The 19,550-nt window shown below is 34.1% G+C and overlaps 1 protein-coding gene and 1 pseudogene across 8 annotated transcripts in view; one reads left to right on the top strand and one right to left on the bottom strand.

The window, feature by feature from the left end:
* The window catches only part of LOC148600335 (uncharacterized), a 58,084-nt gene extending 42,924 nt beyond the window's left edge, over positions 1-15,160 (top strand). For 4 of the 8 annotated variants that reach the window (XR_015917608.1, XR_015917605.1, XR_015917607.1 and 1 more), the window contains 6 exons: positions 4,418-6,024; positions 7,920-8,671; positions 10,456-10,595; positions 13,443-13,694; positions 14,391-14,521; positions 14,828-15,160. The gene's annotated coding sequence lies outside the window, so the exon portion shown is untranslated. The remainder of the gene's footprint in view (positions 1-4,417; positions 6,025-7,919; positions 8,672-10,455; positions 10,596-13,442; positions 13,695-14,390; positions 14,522-14,827) is intronic. The other 4 variants (XR_015917609.1, XR_015917612.1, XR_015917610.1 and 1 more) reach the window with 4 other exon arrangements.
* LOC148600336 (uncharacterized) lies at positions 5,523-6,783 on the bottom strand (annotated as a pseudogene).
* Positions 15,161-19,550: the final 4,390 nt, after the last annotated feature.

Here is a 19,550-nt window from a genome sequence, read left to right as displayed (position 1 = left end):
TATCATGCTGTCGTCAGTTTCGTCATTGTTGTCTGCGGTGAAATAATGGTATCATGCTTTAGTCAGTTTCATCATTGTTGTCTGTGGAGGAATAATGGTACCATGCTGTCGTCAGTATCTCTGTCGACTGTGGTGGAATAATGGTATCATGATGTCGTCAAGTTTCATCATTGTTGTCTGTGGTGGAATAATGGTTTAAACAATGGTCAGTTTCGTCATTGTCTGGTGGAATAATGGTACTACGCTCTCATCAGTGTCATTGTCGTCTGTGGTAGAGTAATGGTATCATGCTCTCGTCAGTTTTGTCATTGTTGTCTCCGGTGGAATAATGGTATCCTGCTATAGTCATTTTTGTCATTGTTGTCTGTGGTGGAATAATGTTACTACGCTCTCATCAGTGTCGTCATTGTCGTCTGTGGTTGAATTATGGTATCATCTTGTCGTCAGTTCATCATTGTCGTCTGTAGTGGAATAATATCATGCTGTCTTCAGTTTCGTCATTGTTGTCTGCGGTGGAATAATGACATCATGCTATCGTCATTGTTGACTGCGGTGGAAAAATGATATCATGCTATAGTCAGTTTCATCATTGTTGACTGCAGTGGAATAATGGTATCATGCTGTCGTCAGTTGTCATCTGTAGATTTTTTATGTTAGCATACATTGAGTGTAATGAAATAAACCACCAAAGAAAGCCTGGGATTGATTTTAGGGGTTTCAACTTGAACTAATTACGAATGAGGGACAGAAACAAATATTTTCCTGGTTTGCAGATAATAGCTTGAGTAAAGATGAATGGATCTTATAAATGAACCTCAAGGTGACATACCTATCCTTAAAAGAAAGGCTTTTTGATTGTGGGGGTTGTACTTATTGAGCAATAAAGGGCAAAACAGGGACTTTGGGGTCAAGTTCTTTTCCTGGCTAATTGCTATTGAAATTGAGATCTGTATCAAGCTTGGAAAGCGTGTAAAATTTTGGACCAACTGTTCATGATTAGACATCTGCATTCTAATCAAGCATTGCCCTGCGAAGCATTACTTTTGCTTAATATGAAAGTAAGACACAGACCATTTTCTTTTTGAAGGGGCTCGGATTTAATGTTGAGTTAATTTTTGCCCGCATACGAAAAGTATTTCTTTTTTTCAGGAGCAGCCGTAGTTAAAAATTGTATTTGAATATCTATATTGTTAAGAGATGGTGGAAATATTAAACAATATTAATATTTTTTTTCAATCAATGACTGAGTAAAATACTTGCAGCTAAAATTTGGAGTAATCTTATTTTTTCCATAACAAACCAAGCCTCCCCCTCAGTACAAAAAATGTTATGTGCCTAACAATTGGTACAAGATGCAGATTAAATGGAAATCTATTAGACTAAGAAGACAAAATTATAAAAGGGTGGTTCTAACCCTTATACCCCACATGGAACTATAGCACGTGAGCTGAGATAACACCCGTGCACACCCCGACCTTAATCAACTAAACTATGATTTTCAGGTACCCTTATACCTCCCATTTCCGAATCTTTTTGACGCCAAGAGATAAACTGCAGCATTTTTTTGTATTTTTTGGCAAATTTTAATACCTCATTGAGGCAAAAATCAATTTTTTAAAGTTTTTTTTTTCTACTCAATTCTTCTTTCTTCTTCCATGTCTTCCTTTTATGCTGAATTGCTGATAAACAATAATCACTTGTCATAATGAAGATTGATTTTGCTATAAACACACAGAAAAGTCAAATGCAGTAAAAATAGAAAACAACACCTCATTTATCTGCTAGTCTTTTATTATTTTCTGTCCAAAAAAAAGAAAAAAATTGATAAATAATCCATCACTGGTATAAATATGTATGTGATAAACAGAATATGTATAGCCATTTTAATATCGCCCTTGTTATCAGCCCTTGATTGATATTGTCTTTGACCCGCCGATATCAAGATCTCGGGTTGAAAAAAAGGGGAATTAGCAAGGCCACATATTAATATTTGTAAATTTTCATTAAGTAATAGGGAAATATTGATTCATAATTTTTTTTCTGTCAATGCTTGAGAAAAAAGAAGAGAAACAAGAGGCTCTCAGAAGCCTGAATCGCTCACCTGGTTAAATGTTGCCTTTCAAAGGCAATAAATTTTAACGAGAAGTTGTCCAACAATTTTGACTCAAGAATTCTTTGGTAGGATTTATCATAAGATCTTCTCAACAATTGAAAGTTTCTTTAAATTTATCATAGTTTTCAAGATATTGACTGAAAACTGTTAAAAAAGGTGTCATTTTTCCCCTTTTAAGGGAAATAACTCATCTGACAACTTTTATCCCTGAAGACTTTTGTAGTCCTAATAATACGGATCATTTCAGTTATCGAATGAATTTTGCTAAACCTAACGGTTTTGGAGATCTATGTGAAAAAACTACTGTCTGACCCCTATGTTCTATTTTTAGTAACAGCGGCAATGTTTTTTATGCAGGATACCCCAAGGAACATTCATACCAAGTTTGGTTTCAATTGGTCAAGTAGTTTCAGAGGAGAAGAGTTGTGTATAATTATTAACGACGACAACAGACGCCAAGTGATGGCAATAGCTTACATGGCCTTTGGCCCGGTGAGCTAAAAATGGCTTAAATTTTGAACTTTTCTCCAAATTATCCAACCCCACCCCCTTTCCCTTGAGTATTAAAAAGATTCAGTGCCTAAGATGGATACAGTGTTGGTCTTAAGTTTTCTTTGGGTTGTAAAAGAATTTTTCAAATATTATGACTACAAATATTAAGAGTGAATTTGAGAGAAGCTAAAAAATGGTCTAAGGGAGTAATTCAAGAAAGTTTTCACTTCACTTTAAAAAAAAAGTTTGACACAAAACTAAGATGGTTTCATATACGGTGATACCTGTCTATACCAAACACTTTTTTTTTTAAAGATCTTTATATCATTGTAAATGTAAATTTTGGAACCTTAGAAAACCAACCACCTATACAAGTCTGAAGCGAGCCAGTTTTAAATTTGAAATATATAGGTTTAGATAGATTTCTCACTATGTAGTTTTAATAAAATAATGCTCATAGATAAATAAATATTGTGACATTCCTTCGTCAGTTCATTTTGTGCCTTACACAGCTTGCCCAAAACCTGTAACTAGTAAAAACTGACAGGTTATTGAAACATGTGAGAGTTTCAGTTGTTTTCTCAAGAAAAAAATTACTGAAATTTACTGTTCATTTAGTAGTTAATTGAGTTAATGGCACAGATTGTTAATTAGTGGCACTGTTTGTTTGTATAATATGTGAATTGTAATGTAAATTGGCATATCAAATGGCCTAAACCCTACAGATTTGGAAAGCCTTATTCTCTTCTGAGTTTATTACACTGAAAAAATACATCAGAAATGTAACAAGATGATCCTCACTGGTTATACTCCCCCCCTCCCCCGAAAAAAAGGTCAGGCTGGTCTTAAAAAAAGGAGGGTTAGGCTGGTCTTAAAAAAAAGGGTTAGGCTGGTCTTTAAAAAAGAGGTTTTGGCTGGTCTTTAAAAAACAGGATTAGGGTAGTCTGGTCTTAAAAAAAGATGGTTATGTCGGTCTTAAAAAAGGAAGGTCTAAATATATTTTAGAATACTCAAGAGGTCAAGCTGGTCTTACATTTGTCTTTAGAAAGGGAGAGTCGAAATCCATTATGGAAGATTGAAGAGTAGAAATTCTATGGTAGGTCCCCAGTTGCTGAATCTACCGATGATGATGAAATGCCATAATCTCAAACAGCCCCATGCACATAGTACTGGAAGATGATATATACACAGTCAAGATGAACATGGAACAATTGAGATGAAAGCAGACTTTGATTCCATCTGACAAATTCTTCAATGCCACTAGAGATACAAATGTCCTGAAAAAGAAGAACAAGAATAAGAATGCTGTACTTCCATGCATAAAATCTGTATCAAGTGAACGAATGACCTTAATATTTAATACTAAACACTAATTTGTTATCAGTTAACTAATGACCTTAGTAGTTAACAAAGAACACTAATAAGTTACAGTGAAATTTTTATTTTTATATCTAAAACAGAACACTTCAACCTGTCTTAACTGAACCTGAATACCGGTCTATAACAGACACTTTTTAATACAAAGAACCTTCATTAAAGTAATTTATAATATTTTTTTCTATTTTTTTTTATGAAGTAGAAGTATTTTTAATTTTAGCTTCATTTGATTCAATTCTATTTTTTTCCATATTTGGAATTTGAAAAAAAAATTAAACCACTTTAAAGCTATTTTGAGAAAAGAAAATTTGTAATTCAAATACTATCATTATCCAAGAGAAAAAAACACTTTAGTTTGTGAAAATATCTCAAAAAGTAAAAAAGTTCTTGCAATGTTGATAAAAGTGGTCATATCTAACTTTTTGAATTTTTCAGATAAGAAAGAAGAGCTGAAAACAGTTTTGGGTAGCTGTCTTTGAAGCTGGTTTGTGGACATGATAATGAACCGATTTGATCGAAACTTTGCAGAATGATTAGAAATATGATGAAATAACAGAAGATGGTTTTTTATTACAGTATTTTAACTTTAGCGCATCTAATAGAGAGGTATGTTTGCATACAAAAACAGCTGATATGGCTACATTTTCGTATTGGTGAGTATTTTTATGTTTCATATGTGTAGTAGAGGTACAGTACTATTGAAATATATCAAATTTACTATATTTTTAGAAAATTTTGCATAATTTAGCCATTTTTCGAAAGATAGGGGTTGGATATCTCAAATTTGGACTTTTTTTTTTGGTTTTGAGGGGTACCAAATCCTCTTTTTGAGAAATATTCCTACTCAATCTTGCTTGAAAAAGTAACTTTACAAAATGGATGCCTTTTTTCAGAAGTACCATCAAAAGCTAGAGGAAAAATGTGCACTTGGGCTAAATGGAGAGTGTTTTATTTGGACAGTGTCATGTACACCAAATGGCAAATATGGGGTCATAAATTGTAGATTTCCTGGTGCCATTGGGTGGAAATTATTATATGTGTACAAGCTTGCATACATGATACAGCATAGGGCTGCACAGTTAGCAGCTGTTGATGTATCACACCTGTGCCACAATACCAAATGCATAAATGTAGCCCATCTGGTGTTGGAACCACATGGTTTCAACAACAGTAGGCAAACATGTGTGTCGAAAGGGGAATGTATAGGTCACATTGCCCCTTTTCCGCCCTGTTTTATGCACCTTAAGATGCCGGATAGTAATGTAGGTATTTTAATGGATTTAAAAGAAAATGGGCAGGGGAAAGTGTTCATTTATTCATTAAATTTCATTTTATTCGTATCAATATAAGAAATCTTTTTGAAAGATTTGGGTGGTCCTTAAAAGGACCTTTGATTTTTTTAAGCTGTCTGTCTTTTACTTGGGCATCTTCTTCTTGCAGTATGCATCATGCATCAGCTCATCTGGTACAGGATCTAGTTGCCCTTTTACATAGTCTGGTCTCTTTTTGTGGAGCTCTTTATGAATCTTGTGTTCTCCAGTCAGACAGCTGCCTGTAGTAACCTCCTTGTCTTTACTTCAGATTTCTGCTCATAAGTCCTTTTGTAAGTATACTCTCTGTCAAAGAAGGTCTCACAGTCTTCAGACACTTTAATGTTCAACTCTTTGCTTTTCATCTTGGCTGATGTACCAGATCTGTTGTTGGTCCTGTGTATTGCAGAATGAAGTCTGCCTTCCATGTTTTTTCCATGAGTTACATTTTTTGGTAAACTCACACTCAATGCACGATGAACTCCTTCATTTGTATTTGTTGTGTGGAACATTCTCATGCTATTGACTGCTTCCTCACTAAGTATCATTTTCAGTAGTTCTAGCAGTATAATTTCATCAATTTCATCTATTTTCAGCACAGTGATGTTGTAAGTGCTTAGGTAAAAGGATCTGGTCCACCAGTTATCACTGACTGTACCTTTGCATACCACAGACTCCTTAAGGCAAGATGAACAATCTCCACCATAACACTGGACTGTAGTTGAAGGGATGGTAGGTAATTTTTTACAAACGTTTTCTGTGTCCTTGTTATATTCATTCATTAACTGGTTCAGTATCATGGAATTGCGACACTTCAAGTCCAGGCTAAACATTTTCTTCAAGTCTTTGTTCTCTTCTTTAGTTTGTCCATGAAACATGGTCTCACTAAACTCAGCTCGCATTCCTGCTCGGAATTGATGTTGGCTTAGATGTACTGGGTCAGCCAGTCTCTGCACTTCCCAGATAGGATACAGTACATGTATGGCATCTTCTACTCCTTTAGCGGAACGTGCATCTCCATCTGTTGTGGCATACCTTGCAGTGCAAGCTGATTTCCAATTTCTTTTCCCATGGCATATTCTGATATTGGTATAGTTCTATGAAGGGTAGCAGTACAGCCTTCATGGCCTGGGCACTCTGCATCAAATCCCTTTCCTCTGAGCCAAGTTTCCTTCCAACATAGCTGGTTTAGTGAAGATGCTGCGACTACAAACTTCCATGGAGTATTTTGTTCAATCGCAAGCATCTGTGCCTGTGATGCATTTAACCCTGGTTTCTTCCTGCTGGACCTTGTTGCAGTTGGGTACCTGCCATCTAAGGTCACATCTATCACATTTTCTGGTTGTCCCTTCTTTTTGTTGTATGCCTTCACTTGTTCAACCTTATCTTTCATGTCGTCCTTGTTCTGCTTTACCATAACTTTAGAAATTCGGTCGGTGTTTCTCTGCATACCACTCTTGCATGGAGGTGGAACACTTCGACGCGCTAAAATCTCCTGGGTCTTGGTGCTTCCTATTGGACTGTCTAGTCCTGCTGAAACTAGCGCAATGTTAGTACCGACTGGATTTGGCCCTGGCTTGTTGTTTTCAACTTCTGAGTACAACTTTGCTAGTGTTGGAGTCGCAAACTAACTTCCTGCTAGACCAGTTTTGCCTTTCTGGTGTGGAGTATTACCATCAGTAAACATATTTGAATCTTCTTCTTGTATGGTTCCGCAACAAAATTTGGTATGATTTTAGTCTCAAAAGGGCTACTATTTATACTTTTTGGTTCTTTTGATAAATTAGGTGAGAATTTCTAGATGCTGACAATGTTTACTTAGTTCTAATAAGGCTCAGGGTGCAGTCTTTTACTCATTAGATCAGATAATTTGATCCTAATAGGATACTAGATCGCCCCCTGAGTGATGGGGGGTTTTCAAAGAGTCATCAAAAGGCAGCCAATATGATGGTTTAATTCCGTATTATTGATAACGAATATTTGATTTGGGATTGTTTTTGTAGTTTTAAGTAGATACTAGTAAAAACAAATAAAATGCCTTTAGAAAAAAAAAATGAAATTGACCATTTTTGCACCACTATATTATAATTTTCGTTCTTTGAGACCCAAATGTGATAAATCAATTTTGTTTTCTTTAAAATGTGAAGAAAAAAACTTGCTGTGATGAAAATTTCCTAAAATACCTGTGTAATTATTCAAAAATTTTCTTATCTGAAGAACTTTATGTATGAGTATGCAACCCTGAGCCTTTAGATTATTGGTCATATTGGCACCTGTAGAAAATAATTATTTACAAAAATACTTTTCAACTTATCAAGAATCTGTAAATTGGGGCTGTTTTCTGAATCATTAAAGTAATTTATAATATTTTTTTTCTATTTTTTTTATGAAGTAGAAGTATTTTTAATTTTAGCTTCATTTGATTCAATTCTATTTTTTTCCATATTTGGAATTTGAAAAAAAAAATAAACCACTTTAAAACTATTTTGATAAAAGAAAATTTGTAATTCAAATACTATCATTATCCAAGAGAAAAAAACACTTTAGTTTGTGAAAATATCTCAAAAAGTAAAAAAGTTCTTGCAATATTGATAAAAGTGGTCATATCTAACTTTTTGAATTTTCAGATAAGAAAGAAGAGCTGAAAACAGTTTTGGGTAGCTGTCTTTGAAGCTGGTTTGTGGACATGATAATGAACGGATTTGATTGAAACTTTGCAGAATGATTGGAAATATGATGAAATAACAGAAGATGGTTTTTTATTACAATATTTTAACTTTAGCGCATCTAATAGAGAGGTATGTTTGCATACAAAAACAGCTGATATGGCTACATTTTCGTATTGGTGAGTATTTTTTTGTTTCATATGTGTAGTAGAGGTACAGTACTATTGAAATATATCAAATTTACTATATTGGTTTTTTATTACAATATTTTAACTTTAGCGCATCTAATAGGTATGAGACCACAATTATCTGCCCTTAGCTTTTCGTTGTATAGGAATATAGTTCCTATAATAATAGGGGATTTTTCAAAAAAATTTAGAAACACTTCCTTTCAGAATTTCTCATACTTTTTGTGCTCAAATGGAAGAGGAATGAGAAATTTGACATTTACGTTGTGATTTGGTGAGGTCAAAAAAGGTCAAGTTTGTGACATCTGGAAGCCATTTTCGGTCATTTTTAGGGTATCTCTGTGTTTATGCATAAAATTTGAAAAAATAATGGTAATTTTTTTAATATTTTTTATATAAGTTGTTGAAAGGTTAAAATGAACATCCTTGAACATCTGAATTGAAATGCGCCGGTGGAATTTTTTTTAATTACAGAAAGGATATAAAGAAGACAGTGGGAAAGTTAATTGTGGTTTGTGTCTTAAGGTACGAGATCACAATTATCTGCCCTTAGCCATTCTTTGTATACGAATATAGTTCCTATTTTAATAGGGTATTTTTTGTTAAATTATTTTGACAACCTTACCTTTAGAATTTATTATTCTTTTTTGGTTCAATTGAAAGAAGAATAATGGAAATAATTTAATAGATGTCTTGAATTAATAAAAAATACATATAGGTTGTGATTTGGTGAGGTCAGAAAAGGTCATCTTTTTGGCCTTTGGAAGCCATTTTGGGTCAAATTTGAGGGGGTCTCTGTGTTCAGGTAGTTAAAATTGAAAAATGATGGTGAAAATTTCTAATTTTTTTATGGAAGTTTCAGGTAAGATGATTTATTCAGCTCCCAAAATTTCATTTGATTTGAAGGGTAGGTTTTTTTTTAATTTGAAAAATGCTATAATAAACTGGGTGTGAAAATTAATTGTGTCCTCGTACCTACATTATAGAGGAGTGTGTTTACATATAAAATCAGCTGTTATTGCTCCAGTACTGATTATTTTTGTATTTTTTTATATTTCTGTGTAGATAATGCCTTTGGGTACTGAAATATGTAAGAAGAAGTTTATTTTTCTGAAATTCTGTGAAATTCTGGCTATTTTGGGGGAAATTGGATTAGATTTCTAATTTTTTTCAAATTTGTCTGTCAAAGGGGGTTTCAAATTGAAGTTTAGGGGTAAATTCCTACACACCCATGCTGAAAAAAGTTCATTTTAGCAAAATGGAGGCATTTTACCAAAAGTACAGAACAAAGCTACAAGATCAATCAGCCCTTGGAGAGAACAGGGAATGTATTATATGGACAGGAACTTCAACACCCAATGGCAAATATAGGATTATAAATTGTACATTTCCTGGGGCCATTGGGTGGAAATCAGTTTATGTGCACAGGCTAGCATACATGATAGAGCATCAATCTGCTTAATTACCTGCAGTTGATGTTTCTCACTTGTGCCACAACACTAGCTGCATTAATGTTGTCAATTTGGTGTTAGAGCCTCACGGCTTTAAAAACAGTAGGCAGACATGCGTGTCAAAAGGGGAATGTGTTGGTCACATTGCCCCATTGCCACCATCTTTAGTAGCCCTCAGGATGACAGACAATGATTTAGGTATTTTTGACAAAATTAAGGGAGGGGGAGGCCAGGCTAGGGGAAGGCAGTCTTTATTTATTTTATTTTTTACTTTTTTTTTGCATCAACTAAGAATCTTTTTGAAAGATTTAGGTGGTCCTTAAAAGGACCTTTATGTTTGATTTTCTTCTTTCATCACTGGGGCATCTTCTTTTTGCAGTACTTGCTATGCTGCAGCAATCCTGGTACAGCATCTAGTTGGCTCTTTTTGTTATCAGGTCTCTTTTTGTTGTGCTCTTTGTAGGCCTTGTCATCTTCCATGTTTTGAGCTATCTGTTGAAGTCGTGTTTTTTTTACTTCAGTACGTTTTTCATATTGCTGGTGGTAAACAAAGTCTTTGTCCATCTTTTCGAAGAAAGTGTTATTACAGTCATTTGAAATCTGTATTCCCAAATTCTTGCTCTTTTTTATGGCTGATGTACCAGGCCTGTTGTTGTTGCAATGAACTGCAGAATGTAACCTCCCCTCCATATTTTTGCTATGGGTTACATTTTTAGGTAGGCTTACACTCAGTGCACGGTGGAAACCTTCATTCTTGTTCGTTGTGTGATACATTTTCATACTATTGATTGCTTCTTCACTTAGCATCATCTTTACCAGTTCAGTGACTGATTTTTTGTCTGTTTTGTCCATTTTTAGCACAGTGATGTTATAGCAGCTGAGGTAGTAGGATCACAACCACCAGTTACTTGTTTCTGTTCCACCACACACCACGGAATCCCTGAAGCAGGATGAGCAGTCCCCATCATAGCACTTTAGTGTAGCAGTTGCAATTGCAGGTAAAATTTTACCAATTTTTTCTATGTTCCTTTCGTGATCATTCATCAGTTGGTTTAAAATCATCGAACATCGACATCTCAAATCAAGGCTAAATTTCTGTTTCAATTCTTTATTTTCCATCTTTGTTTTACCGTGGAACATGGTCTCACTAAACTCGGCACGTAATCCTGTACAAAACTGATGTTGGCTCAGGTGCACCAAGTCAGCAAGTCTCTGCACTTCCCACAAAGGTACCAAGGCTTGGATAGCATCTTCAACTCCTTGCGCCGACCTGGCATCTCCATCAGTAGTAGCATACCGAATTAAAATACCATGTGGTGCTAGTTGGCTTCCTACATCCTTTCCCATCTCATATTCTGACACAGGTGCCAATCTTTTGTGAGATGCATTACATCCTTCATGGCCTCCAAGACACACTACTTCAAAACCAAGTCCTCGTAACCATGCTCCCTTCCAACATAATAGGTTTTGGGACACTGCAACAATTATGTATTTTCTGTCTGTGTTTTGCTCCATCCCCAACGTCTGTGACTGAGAAGCGTTGAGCCCTGGTTTTTTTTCGGCTTGAGCGGCTTGAACCAGGATATCGACCATCTAGTGTCAAATCTACAAGATTTTCAGGCTTTCCCTTACTTTTGTTATCAGCTTTTACTAGTTCTGTTTTCTCCTTCAAGTCTTCTATATTCAGGTCTATTATCTCCTTTGCTACTCTGGCTGAGTTTCTCTGCATGCTACTTCTACTAGGTGGTGGAACATTCAAATGGGCCAAAATCTCTTGTGTCTTCCTGTTTCCTATTGGACTGTCTAAGCCAACTGATGCCAATCCAACATTTGAATTTGAAGGATAATCATTTTGTCCCCAATTTGTGAATTGTTTCTGGTTTTTGTATCATTTCTTTATTTTATTATTACAATTTTATATTTTTTTTATATCAAAGAAGTACTTTAAAAATTGCTTTTATTTGTTGTAAATGTGTTTTTTTCCATATTTTTACCATATTAAGAATTAGATAATTCATACTTATTTTCTAATAAGTGTTTTTGTTAAAGCAGCTTTTATTACTGATAACATGATTATCTAAGAATAATTACCACTTTAGTTTTTGAGAAAATCTTTGTTTAGAAAAAAGTTAGAGAAGTTTTTAAATAAGTGGTCATTTTCAGATTTTTTTAAGCAAGGCTCACAGTGGGTGTGTTTGAATCCAATTTGCCGGATCAAAAGATGTTGGATTTAACCGAAACTTGTCAGAATGATGACATATATAACAAAATTGTCAAAAAACTTCTTTATTTTGAATTCCAGAACTTGACCACAACTAATAGAGGAGTGTTTTTACATATAAAATCAGCTGTTATTGCTCCAGTACTGATTATTTTTGTATTTGTTTTATATTTCTGTGTAGATAATGCCTTTGGGTACTGAAATATGTCAGGAGAAGTTTATTTTTCTGAAATTCTGGGGGAAATTTTTTTCAAATGTTTTTGTCAAAGGGGGTTTCAAATTGAAGTTTAGGGGTAAATTCCTACACACCCATGCTGAAAAAGTTCATTTTAGCAAAATGGAGGCATTTTACCAAAAGTACAGAACAAAGCTACAAGAGCAATCAGCCCTTGGAGAGAACAGGGAATGTATTTAAGCAGAATGCAATATTAAATATTTTAATTTTCTAGTTATTTCACACATGAATCAGTTCAATGATTGTTTGTTAATGTTGCAAAAAATCAGTATAATTGGTTGCTAGGGACTTCTTAGCTAACAACAACACAGGTCCATACCATAACTTACATTTTTTTAACCCTTGTATCAAAGCATAGCATAAAAACACTAGTTTCTAAGATGTAAAGCAATTTTTTTTAAATGTGTAGGGGTATTGGCAGCTCCCTTTAATTAAGCAGAATGCAGTATTAAATATTTTAATTTTCTAGTTATTTCTTGAAAGGTTAACTTCTTACGAGTAAAATGATACCAAATTTATCATAATTGGACAATTGACAACAATTTTAGAGGCATTCTCATACTAGGCTATCTCCTCGTCATTAGTGGAGAACTTTCCTTATACCCAAGTGCAGATATGCATTGCACTTGTTTTGCTATAATCATCTTTTGAATGAAAATTTCCACTTAAAACATACAAAATTACAACCCATATGTACTTATAAACCCTAAATTTGGGGTTTTGTAAGCTTTTAACACAGGTTTTATGTCCTAAAGTTTGGTCAATAGTTTTCCTTTACCATCGATTTCTAAGTGTAGGTCAAGATATGAGACTGACTTCACAGTGCCTGTAGTATCCTTTGTCTCAAGTTTTTTTGGGTAGATGCGATGTATCAAATCCCTGAAATTAGGATTGTTTAAAGATAATACATCATCTATATAGCGGAAACTGAGATTTAAGGATCTAGCCAAAAGATATTCTTTCTTTCTGATCAGATCAGCTATAAAGTCAGCCTCATAAGAGTGAAGGATTGGTCAGCAAGTAAAGGAGCACAATTTGTTCCCATTGGAATGCTGACCGTTTGTTGAAAAAAACGTCCACCACACTGGACAAATATGTTGTCGATTAAAAATTCAGCATTTTGTAAACATCTTCCTCTGTATATTTGGAAGATGATTTGGAATTATTTCTTACAAAGTATGAGGAATCTCTACCAAGAACTGTATATTTGTATCTAGGTATACCATCTTTTTTGGAAAAACAACGATGTATAATGTTTTTAAGTCTTGATTTTAACTGAGTATGCAGAATAGAAGTATACAGTGTTGAAAAATCATAGGTTTTAATGCTACTATATTCAGATAATAGTCTTGAACTAATTGTCTCCAAAGGATCTTTCGAATTTTTCAGGATTCACAATGAATTAATACCACTACGGGAGTAACAAGTGTTGTGGTAGGACTGCAGACCCTCTTTGACAGTTGTGAGTATAGAAGTTAAAAGTTTTGAAAGAGGTTTGGTGGTACATTTTGCAGATCCAGCTATGAAACGTTGTTTGTATGGATTCTTGTGGAGTTTAGAAATCCAATACATAGACGGTAAATCACAATCATCGTAGAGAGACCAAAAGAGGATAGCACAGATTTACCTTTACTTAATAGGGTATGTAAGTCTTGTCACGTGACTCCAAGATTTTATGAGAATGGGTCCTCATTCAAATGCATGGAGACTTGTCATTAACACATCAATGGGTTCAATTATAACAGCAATTTTTTGTGTGTAGAAATACTGATAAAAAATGACAAATACCTTGTTCTAAATGATAAAAAATATTATGAAAAGCATAAAATAGAAGATTTTGCATTGTGATTCTGCGGACACCGCTTCATGGCGTAAACAAACACTTACACCTGCATGACTTAATATAGAAGTTTTCAAAGTAGATGCACACTTATTATATATATTTGAATGTAAGAATCACTCACCTAATGTATTTTTGCTGCTTTCAATTGATATTTTTCTAAAAATAATGTTTAATGCAGTTCTTGAGGATTTTGAGAAAAACAGTTATTTCCCCTGACATATGGTCACTTAATATCAGATTCATGTTTACCACTTTCTTGAAAAAGTTTTGGTGCAAATTACTGTTATGATACACATTATAGTTTACGACAAGTCTGGAATAACAATTTTTTATCATACTTTAGTGATATTTATTTCTGTAAACCTTGAATTGTCCGTGACTCAGTCCGAGGCTTAATTTTCATAGCATAAAACATAAGAATTTCATGTATTATGGTAATATGGTGACAAATTGTACTTTTTCATGTAATAAATACAATATTCTGTCTTATATAGGTATAAGCAATCAATAATAGATGTCAATTGCTAGGTTTTAGAGGTTTGACTGAACAAAGTGCCCTGCCGCAGCACCACAGCCATATGTATTTGAACACTTGATTTGAAAATAACCTTCTTAGAAGATTCATGTAAGTATTTTTATTTGTTAGCATACACTGCACAATCATATTGTGTAGTTAGAATGCTGATTTTATCCTTTACCAGAAAAAAAACTGCATTTTAGTGGAAAATATGTGTTTTTCATTACCTAATTTCCCTTGGCCAATAGCAAGAAATGGATAAAAGAAGCTAATTTTACAGATTTTCATGTATTAGGGCTATGTTTCTGTAGGAATACACTACATTATCAAACTAATGATGAAACAATGTTGTATTTTGTTCAGCTTTCATTATTTATGGAATGAACAGCATTGAATTTATTATTTTTTTTTCAGGAGGGAAAAAAGCTGTCTTGCATGATGTGCACTGTGATTCTAATATGCCCTGGCAAGGATCAAAACAATGTACCAGAGCTCTATAACTTCTTATTTGTGTCATAAAATGGATGTACTTAGTGAAAAAACACTTTTCCTGTTTGTTCATTCAGATGAGTGGAGGTATAGGGAAAAGAGTAATATTTATTTCTCTGCATTAGGTTGACCATTCATGTACCCTATTCAGATGAAAGGAAGTAGAACTTTGAAAGAACAGATTGGTGTACTGACAAAGTTTGTAATGATGATTTTTCTCTCTCAGATTCTCAAAGGATTAAAGTTTAAAAAAATGAAGTTTATTTTTTTACCCTTCAAAATGCATAGTTTATGAAATTTTAAAAAGACTGCATATTACAAATGAGTGCGGAACCAAAAAAAAAATGCAAAACTTCCAGTACCTTCAAACGTTTGATGGTGGTTGAAAAAAAGATGGTCATCCTCTATTCCCATTGTGATTTTTTAATCTCTAGATGAAAGTTTTACAACAAAAATGGTTTTCGAGGCTTAGTTTTAATTAGAAATTACTGAAAAACTTGAAAAGGTTAGTATTGTTGGCTATAGGAAAATAAATACTACCGTTTTCCCTGCAGCCTTACAATTTCCAGGAAGTAAACAATAAAATGCAATCTTCGGATTTCAATACATTCTACATAAGAAATTCCGGAAGGGAAACTAAAACCAGAACGATACTTACAAACCCTATTGAGTAAAAAAATAATGATTGATACTAATCCCCCCAAATCGACCCTCTTTTTGCCATTATTGAACATGTTGTGTTAATCCCTTTAGGGATCCGGCGCTGGGGATTTGTGGTGGTCAAAACAAAAAATATCTACGGCGCCGAATCCCTAAAGTTTACTAAAGGGGTTAACACAAGACGTCTTGTGTCTGTTGTAAACAGTTAAACAATAAAAAAAAACGAGAATACTTGGAAGAAAAACAATTACTCTAAATGTTTTGAGGTCTTCAATAGAAGACAATTATACGACCTTGTACATGTATATAATGTCCAAAAAATTTCACGACATATAAAGTGGTCATCGTCTTGCTTATTAAAAACAGATAAAACGGGCGACCACATACAGTACTATTCCATTTTATTAAAGCTTCGATTGACGTCCCAAAAAGTTTTATTTAAAAAAAAATGGTCCACAATCCCTAATTGCAAATACGACGAAGTTATGCTCGAAAAAACAATTGGTGCCCCAGTTGAGGATCGAACACAGGACCTTCAGATCGCTCTTGTAAAATTGATTATGAGACTGATGCGCTTTTTTATTTATTATACAAAACTATAAATCATACAATACAATAAAAACGGAATCGGACAATCCCCGAAATTCACTATCACAGACCTTACCATTAGATACTTCTTCATCTTCAGTTAGGTTGTGTGATGAAAGATTAATGACAGTGTTGGATGGTTGACTGTCAGGTGTGTTTCTTCGTTTAAAATGTCTGTTGCGTCTTTTGCCTTGTTTTTCACATGGTGATAATGTTATTGGTGACATGCCATCACGTTGGAATTTACGTTTCTGTTTGTCATGAAGGGCCTGGTTTTGAGTTTTTGTGATGTCATCAAGACGCTTAATAATAAAGTCGTGAGTTCTTTCTTCGATGAGTCTATCAATCGATTAAATTCTGTAGTTAGTTTCTTAAGATGTTCTTCGCAGTGTTTCTTCAGTAGGATCAGTAGGCGTTTTGAACAATTGAAAAGTGTCTGATCCCATCTACGAGATAGGGTGCCGGAAGCCCTGCTTGGTGTTTGAGGCAAGAGCTTGATGTGAAGACCCTTAGAAATGTTGGATATATTGAGTAAAATTTGATAAATGGTGACTAGTTCTCAATTGTTTTTGTTTAATTATCCTTAATTTCTTAAAATATTCGTCACAGTTCATAACGGATAGAGATGGAAAATGTTAAGTCTACTGGGATCGCGTAAAAACACAATACAGGCAGTTCAAAAAATTATATAAAGTCTAAAGAAATCTGCCAACCAGCAAACTTAATGGGTATCGGATCGTCCAGTCATGACGATGCAGCACAAACAAAAATAATTATATAAGTCTAAAGGATTGTACAACGATACCGATAAAGATGTTAACACACTATAATAAAGTATATAATGGGCAAAATTTTCAGTCAACAAATAACCTTCTTCAGTGCCTTAAATAAACTGAGTGTGTATGAAAGTAAATGGTCTGTGAACACAACTCACAACCTAATCGTCGCAAATATAAATCACAGCTGCAGTGCTACGCAGGTCCAGACATCGATTGGTCTAGTTTGTTCAAATCAGGAAATACGATTAATCAATGTACATAATGTACTAGTAACGGTTACTTACTACATGTATGTATTTTACAAACAAATCACGTTTATGTGTTCCACTTACCATTAAAATATCAATTTCTTAGCATCGTTTCTTTCATTTTTTAGCCCTTCCTTATAACGTCAATTATTTGTTTTTCGTGATTTTTCTGCTTTTGATAAATCTTCTTTATTTGGATTCGCTCTTAACAGAAGATTGGCTATCCATATTTGGTGTTGTTTATGATAATCAAACCATAATTTTTGTTGTTTGAATATTTCTAATGCGGATATTGTAGAAAAGTGTTTACACTTAAGAAGCAGTATTTCTAAAAATCAGACAGAAGGTGATTCATGCATGTCATTTTCATTTGGTTGTTGTGCTTTTGAGAACAAAATTATATAGATAGTACATGAAATTGGCACTTTGCAAGAGTTATCATTCTTGATTTGGCTACATTTGGTAGATTTTAGTGGGAGATGAATGCATGATTTCCTAAAAAGTGCAGATCGGAATACAGAAACGATTATAGTAATATGAAAGTATAGCATATATAGACTGGAAATCGTTTGTTTGGTGTTTTTTTTTCTCACTATGAATCACTTTACAATTGGCAGTGTCTGAATTTCATATAGGCTGGTCCTTAAAACACCGCGGACATATTCCTCTCCACTCAACGTTGTTTGCACTAAAATTACGTCAAATAACCATGCGGACATGTTATTTTTTGTTTAAAAATCGCAAAATTATGTATATATGAGATACATTTCTGCAATATTTCATAATTTAGGGTTTCAAAAATTGTTTTGAAATGCAAATTTCAAATTATTTATCTGTTAGGAATGTGTAACTACATTCATTAAAGATATATAAAGCATGACATACATTAAGACCACGCTCGAATTGGTTGAAATATAGAGGTGGACATTTTCTTTAGAATTCTTAAAAATGGTAGAATTTTTGTCATGCAGTTAATATTTCCCTGATTGTTCTTGTCCTCGGTTCTATATTAGATGCAAATTTATAATATTTTCATTTCTTCTTTTTCTGTGTATAAAAATTCAGGTTTACCGTTCGTTTAAAATTTCGCTAAATTTTCCGATGATGTTCAGCGTCTACACCAATAACTCTGTCTCGAAAGTGATCAAACAGAATCAAAAACATTGTACACTTACATATGAGAAATGCACTGACTTTTGCGTCGCTTCCTGTGAAATTTCGTGCATTTCGTTTTTTGTTAGAACACTATACTATTTTTGTTATAACTAAGCAATATCAAGTCCATTTGTAGCAGTGAAAACAAAACAAAATGTGCTTTACTTTTTTTGCTGAATTGTATGAAGTAGGTAGACCTAGGCTAAGGGACATAATCTTGAGAGACTTAGGCTAAGAAACATGAGTCTGAAAGACCTAGACAAAGGGACGTAATTTTAAAAGGCCTAGGCTAAGGGACGTAACTCTTGACAATCCAAGGCTAAGAGGCATAATTATTGAAAGAGGTATGCTAAGAGACATAACTTGAAAGACCTAGGCAAAGTGAGATAACTCTTGATAGACCTACCTTTAGACACATAACTGATGAAAGAACTAGCCTAAGGGCTATAAGGACCTATGCTAGGGGACACGGCTCTAGACCGTGTCTAAAGGACAAAATTCTTGAAAGACTTACGCCATGGGGCATACATCTTGAAAGATCTATGCTAAAATTTCACAGCATAAGTACACTATCTCAAGACCACCGCTGTAAGTCGTACCGTTTGATAGTTTCAAATTCAACTTAATAGATAATGTATACAAACAACATGTAAAACTTTCTATGAGCAAATCGGCGGGTGTTTCTAGAAAACAGAGGACGCTCACCCTACCAGTGCACCTGGTCAATGCTCCCATTTATAGTAGATTCTGTGTTGCTCATTTAATTTTTGTTACTTTGTACGTATTATTTTATTTATTATATATTCTTTGTTACTTTTGTCAGTATTTCGTGTCTGGTCTTAGTCCTTTGATTACATTCGTTGTATTTTCGGTAGAACCTTAATTCCCTGTATTACTCTTTTTTTTCCGAACTCTAAATACCCCTCTACACCAAAGTTTTGAATCTTTAATATTAATTAACATGTATTTATAACCTTGTTAAACCGCACACCTTTCTAAACCAAACCATATTCAAAGTTCAAAAGGTGTCTTCTTTAGACAGATTTCAGTGTACGTTTTTGGCAAGAGTAAAGCCATACTGTATCAATCATCGACATATTAGTCTGTCAATTTTGTCCGGTTCATGCCCGATATTTTAAACCAGCAACATCCGATCAGTCTGATCGGGCAACATGCGCAATTAAGTTTTATTAGATAAGGACATATGGGCGGTTCTTA

Source organism: Perna viridis, chromosome 13 (genome assembly GCF_037379345.1).
Source record: "Perna viridis isolate PV_CMFRI_1.1 ecotype Kerala chromosome 13, ASM3737934v1, whole genome shotgun sequence".
NCBI lineage: Eukaryota > Metazoa > Mollusca > Bivalvia > Mytilida > Mytilidae > Perna > Perna viridis.
The sequence above is the reverse complement of the archived record's forward strand: the minus strand, read 5'-3'. Positions and strand labels throughout refer to the sequence as shown.